The sequence below is a fragment of the Sorex fumeus genome, unplaced genomic scaffold (genome assembly GCF_029834395.1).
Source record: "Sorex fumeus unplaced genomic scaffold, SorFum_2.1 ptg000051l, whole genome shotgun sequence".
Taxonomy (NCBI): Eukaryota; Metazoa; Chordata; class Mammalia; order Eulipotyphla; family Soricidae; genus Sorex; species Sorex fumeus.
In genome coordinates this window covers 11688841-11696093 of record NW_026606108.1, presented here as the reverse complement: position 1 = coordinate 11696093, position 7253 = coordinate 11688841, and the positions used below count along the sequence as shown (strand labels likewise).

The 7253-nt window shown below is 43.7% G+C and overlaps 1 pseudogene; it reads left to right on the top strand.

Annotated features, from left to right (window-relative positions):
• Window positions 1-5940: 5940 nt before the first annotated feature.
• LOC130033033 (ataxin-3-like) lies at window positions 5941-6731 on the top strand (annotated as a pseudogene).
• The last annotated feature ends 522 nt before the right edge of the window (window positions 6732-7253 follow it).

Here is a 7253-nt window from a genome sequence, read left to right as displayed (position 1 = left end):
AAAACAATTCATCTTTAAGAAATACAAAACAACCAAATGATGTGTACTACAGAAACAGCTTTATTGAAACATAACTTAATATACAATAAAATGCACCATTCAAGTATCAAATTCTATGCAGTGAGCTATGTAACCATCACCAGAATACAATTCAGAACATAGGCATTATGTCAAAACATTTGCTTTGTAATCTGTTCTCCTCACCCTTACCCTTGACCTTCACCTGTTATAATTTACCTTTTTCTTATAATTTTGTGTTGGAGTGATAACACAGTGGTAGGGTATTTGCCTTGCAAGCTGCAGGCCCGACTGAGCTGGGTTCAATTCCTCCGCCCTTCTCGGAGAGCCCGGCAAGCTACCAAGAGTATCTTGCCCACATGGCAAAGCCTGGCAAGCACCCCATGACATATTCGATATGCCAAACATAGTAACAAAAAGTCTCACAATGGAGATGCTACTGGACCTGCTCGAGCAAATCGATGAACAACTGGAGGACAGTGCTTATAATTTTATTTTCATAAGACTGTTCAAATTAATTGATTACAGTCAATATTTCAACACCAATTCCACCACCATTACACATTCGCACCACCATCATTTCGAATTTTCCCACCACTATTCAAGCCTGCCTGCCAGGGGCAGATGCTAGATAATTTATTTTCTATTGTTTATTTTGAATATCATGAGAGGTTGCGTGGCTGCTTTTGCGGCCACATGCCTCTGGATTTCTAAATTTGTAAACAGTTGGGGTCCAGATTAGCTCTCTGTAAGGAGCTAATTCATTTTGAGATTCATTTGGGAGTCTCTGGATCAAGGCCCTTAATGTGCTGAGATGGCGCCTGGAGGCAGATCATGGGCATGAGAGCCAGAACCCCAAGTAGGGCAGGGGGAGAAGGGAGGGATGGCTGGTCTCAGTTGCTGCCATGTAACCTGGAGTCTCAGGCCCTGAACCCACAGACCTGGGTTTTGCTTCTGGAAGCTCATGGCCACCAGGGTTTCATCTGGAGCAGTCGGAGAGGACACACCCTCTCCATCTGAGGTGTCCTGTTGGGACTGGCTTCGTACTGGGTCTGAAGAGATCTCCGGCGAGCTGCTGTCTCCTGGGATTCACTACTGTGTCTCTTTTCTAAAGGTAAATTTTACCTTTTCTAAAATTTTATTTAAATGTCATTGTATACCATTTGGACTTTTTTTTTAATGTAGGAGTACTGCTATTTATTCAGCCACTGATTAGTTGATTGAATTGGGCATGAACTCCACCTTACTTTTTTTCCATAATTTTATTTATTTATTTATTTATTTTTCTTCTTATATTTATTTATTGAATCACCGTGGGAAAAGTTACAAAGCTTTCAGGTTTAAGTCTCGTTCATACAATGATCAAACACCTTTCCCTTCACCACTACTCATTTTTCACCACTAAGAACCCCAATATACCCCAATATACCCTCCCACCCCTCCCAATGCCTGTGAGGCAGATGATTTCTACTTAACTTTTCTCTACATTGATTACATTCATTATTTCGACAAAAGATGCACCATTATTGTTTAGAATTCCCCCCCCCCAACAATCAGAATTGCTGAAAAGGCATTGTGAAATACTTTGTTTTCTATAGCTGGTTATGAGAATCATATAATGATTTTGGATTTCTACAAAAAGCCAGATAATTACGAAATTGGTTTCTGTGCATCTGGTGTTATGGCTGTGCCGGAGAGCCACTTGTGGGGGGCAACTCGTGACCTCAGTAGGGTGTGAAGGACGAGCCGGTATCGGCAGGGCATGAAGGATGAGCTGGTGCTGCCCCCCTACCCATGAGACTGCAGTTGCCCCGTCACCACTGGCTCATACCTGGCTTTCCAATAAGCTCTGAGGTGTTGGCCACCTTGTATGTGGTCCAGATGCATTTCTGCCAAAAGCCGCTGGGTTTTGAGATTTGTTTCTGAGTTTCTGGGATCATGGCCGTTAATCAGCTTGATCAGGAGCCAGAGAGGCCATTTGTAGGTGGCAACTCGGGGTCTCGTTGGAATGGGGAGGAAAGGACCAGTTCCACACCCATCTGGTGAGGCCCTGCGTGTCTCGTCACTGCAGGCCCAAACCTGACTGTCCAGTGACCTCTGGAGGATGGTGGTCACCGGGCCGCCAGGGGAAACAGGCCAAGGCATGAAACCTATTCCCACCTGCCCACCTGGAGTGGCCCAGCCTCAGTAACCTACTGCAGGAACAGGACGCATTTCTGCCAAAAACATTTGGGTTCCGAGATTCGTTTCTGAGTCTCTGGGATCATGGGCATTAAGCAGTTCGATCAGGAACCAGAGAGGCTGGTCGTGGGCGATGACTTGGGGTCTCGTTGGGGTGGAGAGGACAAGCCCGGCTCCACCCTCATCCCGTGAGGCTCTGTGTGTCTCAACACTGGGGGCCCAAATGTGACTATCCAGTGGCCTCAGACGGATGGCGGCCACTGGGCCGCCAGGGGGAGTAGGCCAAGGCACAAAACCTATTCCCACCTGGGTTGGCCCAGCACCGGTAGCCTACTGCAGAGACCAGATGCATTTCTACCTAAAGCCACTGGGTTCTGAGATTCATTTCTGAGTCTCTGGGATCATGGCTGTTAAGCAGTTCAATCAGGAACCAAAGAGGCCTTGCCTCCAGTTATATAGCTGAGCCGGAGGTGGTTTGTGGGTGTGTCTCCCACATACCTAACTTTTGGCCGTTTACTTTCTTGGTAAACTTTGCCCCAAGGTTTTGGGGTCTGGCCAAAAGCACAGCAGCAATTTTGGGGTATCTGAAAGTCTGACGGTGCCATCAGGCTGCTGATGCACTCGCCTCACAGGTACAGATTGACCTGCTGGCGGCACCATACCCCCTCCATTTGGACTTTTTAGTTGGGGTTATTTCACTTAACACAATGCACCTATGTGTATCAGATTCACTTTGTACCTTATTGGTGCTTTGTTTCTTTTAATTGCTTAGTAGTGTTCTAATGAATGAATATTATATCACAATTTGTTTATATAATTAAGAAATTGCTTATTCAGCTCACCATTTACATTGCTTCCAGTTTTTATTTTTAACAATAGCCAGCAAATTCACTATAAGTCACATGTGCATTCTTGTACAGAAAAAATTCTCTGGTGTAAATGCTTAGAATGGGACTTCTGGGTCATCTGGAAAGTATGTGTTTAAAAGGTAAAGGTAAAGGTAAAGGCCCTCCCGTTGATCATCGATTTGCTGAAGTGGGCCCAGTAACGTCTCCATTTTGAGACTTGTTGTTACTGTGTTTGGCATATCGAACATATCACGGGGAGCTTGCCAGGCTCTACCGTGCGGGCAAGATACTCTCGGTAGCTTGCCGGGCTCTCCGAGAGGGGCGGAGGAATCGAACTCGGGTCGGCCATGTTGGCTGCAAGCAAGGCAAACGCCCTACCGCTGTGCTAATTTAGAAAAATGCAGGGAGTTGGAGATAGTACAGCAGTCAGGTGCATATCTAGTACCTCACCCAGTGTCCATCCCTGGCACCATTTTGTCTCCTCAACATTCCTGGGTGCAACCCTGGAGGACTCCAGCATCGCAGTCTCTGAGCAGGGCTGCATCCTCTAGTCTTAGCATGGAGCTGCCAGCCATTATGGTCATGTTTCTCTGGGAGTGGCTCTTGGGCTCCCTGAGTGCTTCTTGGGAACCCTTGTCCCAAATAAATAAGTAGAAATGAAAACTGCCAGGTCCCTAGGGTGGTTTGGTGGCATCAGGCACTTACCCAGCAAGCACAAGGTTGAGAGTTTAACTTTTTATTTGTTTGGTTTGTTGGACCACACCCAGTGGTGCTTATTACTTACTCCTGGCTCTGCGATCAGGAATTTCTCCTGGCTGGCACATGGACCATATGGGCGCCTGGGGGTCAAACTTGCCTTGGCCGTACACAAGGCAAGCGCATTACCCACTGTACTAGCTCTCCAGCCCTAAAGGTTGTGAGTTTCAATTCTGACTCCACCTGCTAGTGCTAAAGTGATCCTTACAGCTCTACTATTAGGGATTTCCAGTACAAAAGGGCCCAGGGATGACTTAATGGTTTAGGGAGTAAGTGTTCCAGACGAACATGAGCTCCTGGTCCTGAGCCTGGATGGTGTATGCACGGAAGCACGTGGGCTCCATGAGCTGGTGTTCCCCCATGAAGGAAAATTTAAAACAAAACAACAAAACTCTTCCAATGTGATCCCTGGCCCCACTAAAACCTGCCAAACTATTTTTCAAAGTTACATTATTTTATACCGGAAGGAAGCAACACAGGGTCAAAGGCAGCATAGTGGGAGAGCTGCCCCACACAATTGAGTTGATAGGAATGGAGGGGTTGAAAGGGAGTGGAGTTGGGGTCTTTTGGGGAGGGAGGTGGATATACTGATGAGAAGTCTGACATTGGAATTATGTGCCTAGAAAACTATTAATAGTATCCAAAATCACAGAATCTCAATCAATTAAAAAATTTTTAGTAGAAAGGTCCAGGTAATAGTCAAGGATATTTTGACACTGGCAGAGTGGTAGTAGCTTTTTACAACTGACAAAGAACATACGTTATAAGCTATGGCAATTCAATTAAAAATAAAATCATAGAATAAAATTAGAAAGAAGGAAGATAATGTCCCACATTGAAGAGAAATGGAGCATTGTATTTACTCATATCCTTCACCTCAAGGATTCCACGTAGTCTCTGGAATCTTTGAAGCTGACCATTGCAGAGTAAGAAAGCTGCCTCAGAATCACTCAAAAGCAGTTGGTCTTTGAACTCTAATTTTGGGATTAAAAGTACAACTAATGCTTTGAAAAGGCTCTGTGTGCCATTGGTAAAATTTTAGTATAGTCTTAGGACTAACTATACTAACTAGACTCAGCTAAAATGAAGTTCCAGGGAATTATGGTTTAACTAGTCTCCAGAATTAATTTTTCGAATATCCAAGTCCCTCATTAAGCTGTTTTGCAGGCGGTTGTCTGGTTCTCACCACTCACCTGGGAAGCCTGTTTACTAACTTAACCCGCAAACACAGGGACTGCTCTGACTGTAGAAATGTGTGAAGAGACTCAGGAAACGTTAAGTTCAAATCTCAACTCTCCTGCTTCAAAGCTGAATGACTCCAACAAGCAACCTACCCTCTTGGGCCTCAGTTCTCCCACTGTGCAATGGGGATAATGTCAGCACTGACATCACAGAGTCCTGAGGGGCCAGAGGGAAAAGATCAGACACGTAGAAAACCAGGCCCTGGAGCTCTGGATTTTTCTATCTGTTGAATAGGAGAAGGTATATCAGGACTTGGCTCTCTGCTGGACACATAACTGCACTGAATGGCCAGTTTTATCTATTTAATAATTGCACTGAGATTATTTTTATAAAGATTGAGTTGAAGAAAAATTCAGTACGGAACTTTTCACTCACAAAATTAAAACCCAAATATATTTTCATTTCTCTACATTTGCAAAATTTTATCCCCACTTGGAAAGTGCATTAAAATAATGTATTATGAAGAACCTGGCAACAACGTTGTAGAAATCCTCAAAGTGTTTTGATGTTTTTTTTTATTTGTTTGTTTCTAGACTCTACACAGCATTTCAGACACTAGTCCCAGCTTGGTGTGTGGGGGACATGTGATTGCAGCATTTGAACTGGATTTTCTGCATACAAAGCATGCACTCCAAGCTGTTGAGCTATCACTCCAGCTTCATAAAATACATTTTTAAAGTAAAATAGTTTTATTTGGAGAAATAGAGAAAGGGAGGAGGAGGAGGAGAGAGGGAGGGAGAGGGAGAGAGTTGTGATGTGGCTAGTAGAAAATGCATCCAAAAAGTACGTTTTAATATAAAACCAGCACCCAATTACTCCAAGAGTTTCAATTTCTTCACATACATTAGGATCAGAATACTTCTTTTTCTGCCACTCTTTAAAATCAGAGACAAACATGGAGTCCATATTCCATGAAAAACAAGAAGGCTCACTTTGTGTTCAACATTGCTTGAATAATCTACTGCAAGATTATTTTAGCCCTGTGGAATTGTCTTTGACTGCACATCAGCTGGATGAAGAAGAGAGAAAGAGAAGGGCAGAAGGAAGAGTTTCTAGTGAAGATTATTGTACATTTTTATAGAGACTTTGTGGAAATATGGATCACAATGGTCTTTTCTTCATTCAATTCATAAAGCCTTGAAAACATGGGGTTAACAGCTAATCCTATTCAACAGTCCAGAGCATCAGAGGCTCAGGATGGTTCCTGTATGAAAAATAATTTACATGCAATCATAAAGAACATTGTTTTACAGTTAGAACATTAGGAAAACAGTTCAGCTTAAATTCACTCTCTGAGAGTCCAGAACAAATATCAGATGTATAATTTGTACTTTTCTGGGCACAGTCATACTGGGAGGTTATCCTACGTTTGTTGTTAAGTGTGAACTGCAAGAACATGAGGGTGACTTGGTACAGGTAATCAGGGGCCAACAGATGCATTGACCAAAATGTCCTGGAGAAGAACTAATGCAACTGAAATAACGGAGTCCAGAAGGCAGAACTTGAGTGAGTTTTAGGAATTAATGATACGTCTGCAGTGTTAGATATGATGAAGATTTTTCGACCGCTCTAGGACTAAGATTCCAAGAAATTGACCTGGAAGATGAAGAAGCGAAGCTCCATAAAGCTATTCAGCTCGGCATGCAAGGTAGTTTCAGAAACTATCTCAAGATATTTCTGATGTGAGGGGAAGGAGAGACAGAACATCAGGCAAAGCACTTGCCTTGCATGTGGCTGATCCGGGTTTGGTCCTTGGCACCTTACATGGTCTCCTGAGTACCGAGAGGACTGATCCCTCAGTGCAGAGCTAGGAGTACAACTTGAGCAAAGCTGGTTGTGGCCCCCAAACAAAAACAAACAAAAACAAAACGAAACAAACAAAGATATTTATGATGTGGGCTAGAGAGATCCTACAGTGCTTACATTGTATATGGTCAACTCCAGTTCAATCCCTGGCACTGCATATGGTCTCCTGAGTACTGCCACGTGTGACTCTTCGCCCCCAAATATACATATATTCCTAATGTACACACTAGGTACCTAGTCTACTGCAGGAGAGAAACTTACTTTGAAAAACAGCAGCACCAAGTGACAATGATAACTGGACCTATGGAGAAACCATCCATGTGTAAAAGACTGAGCACAAGTTCAGGAGCACTCTGCCATGATCAAGCTGATACTATGAGTGAACACATGCTTCAGGCAACT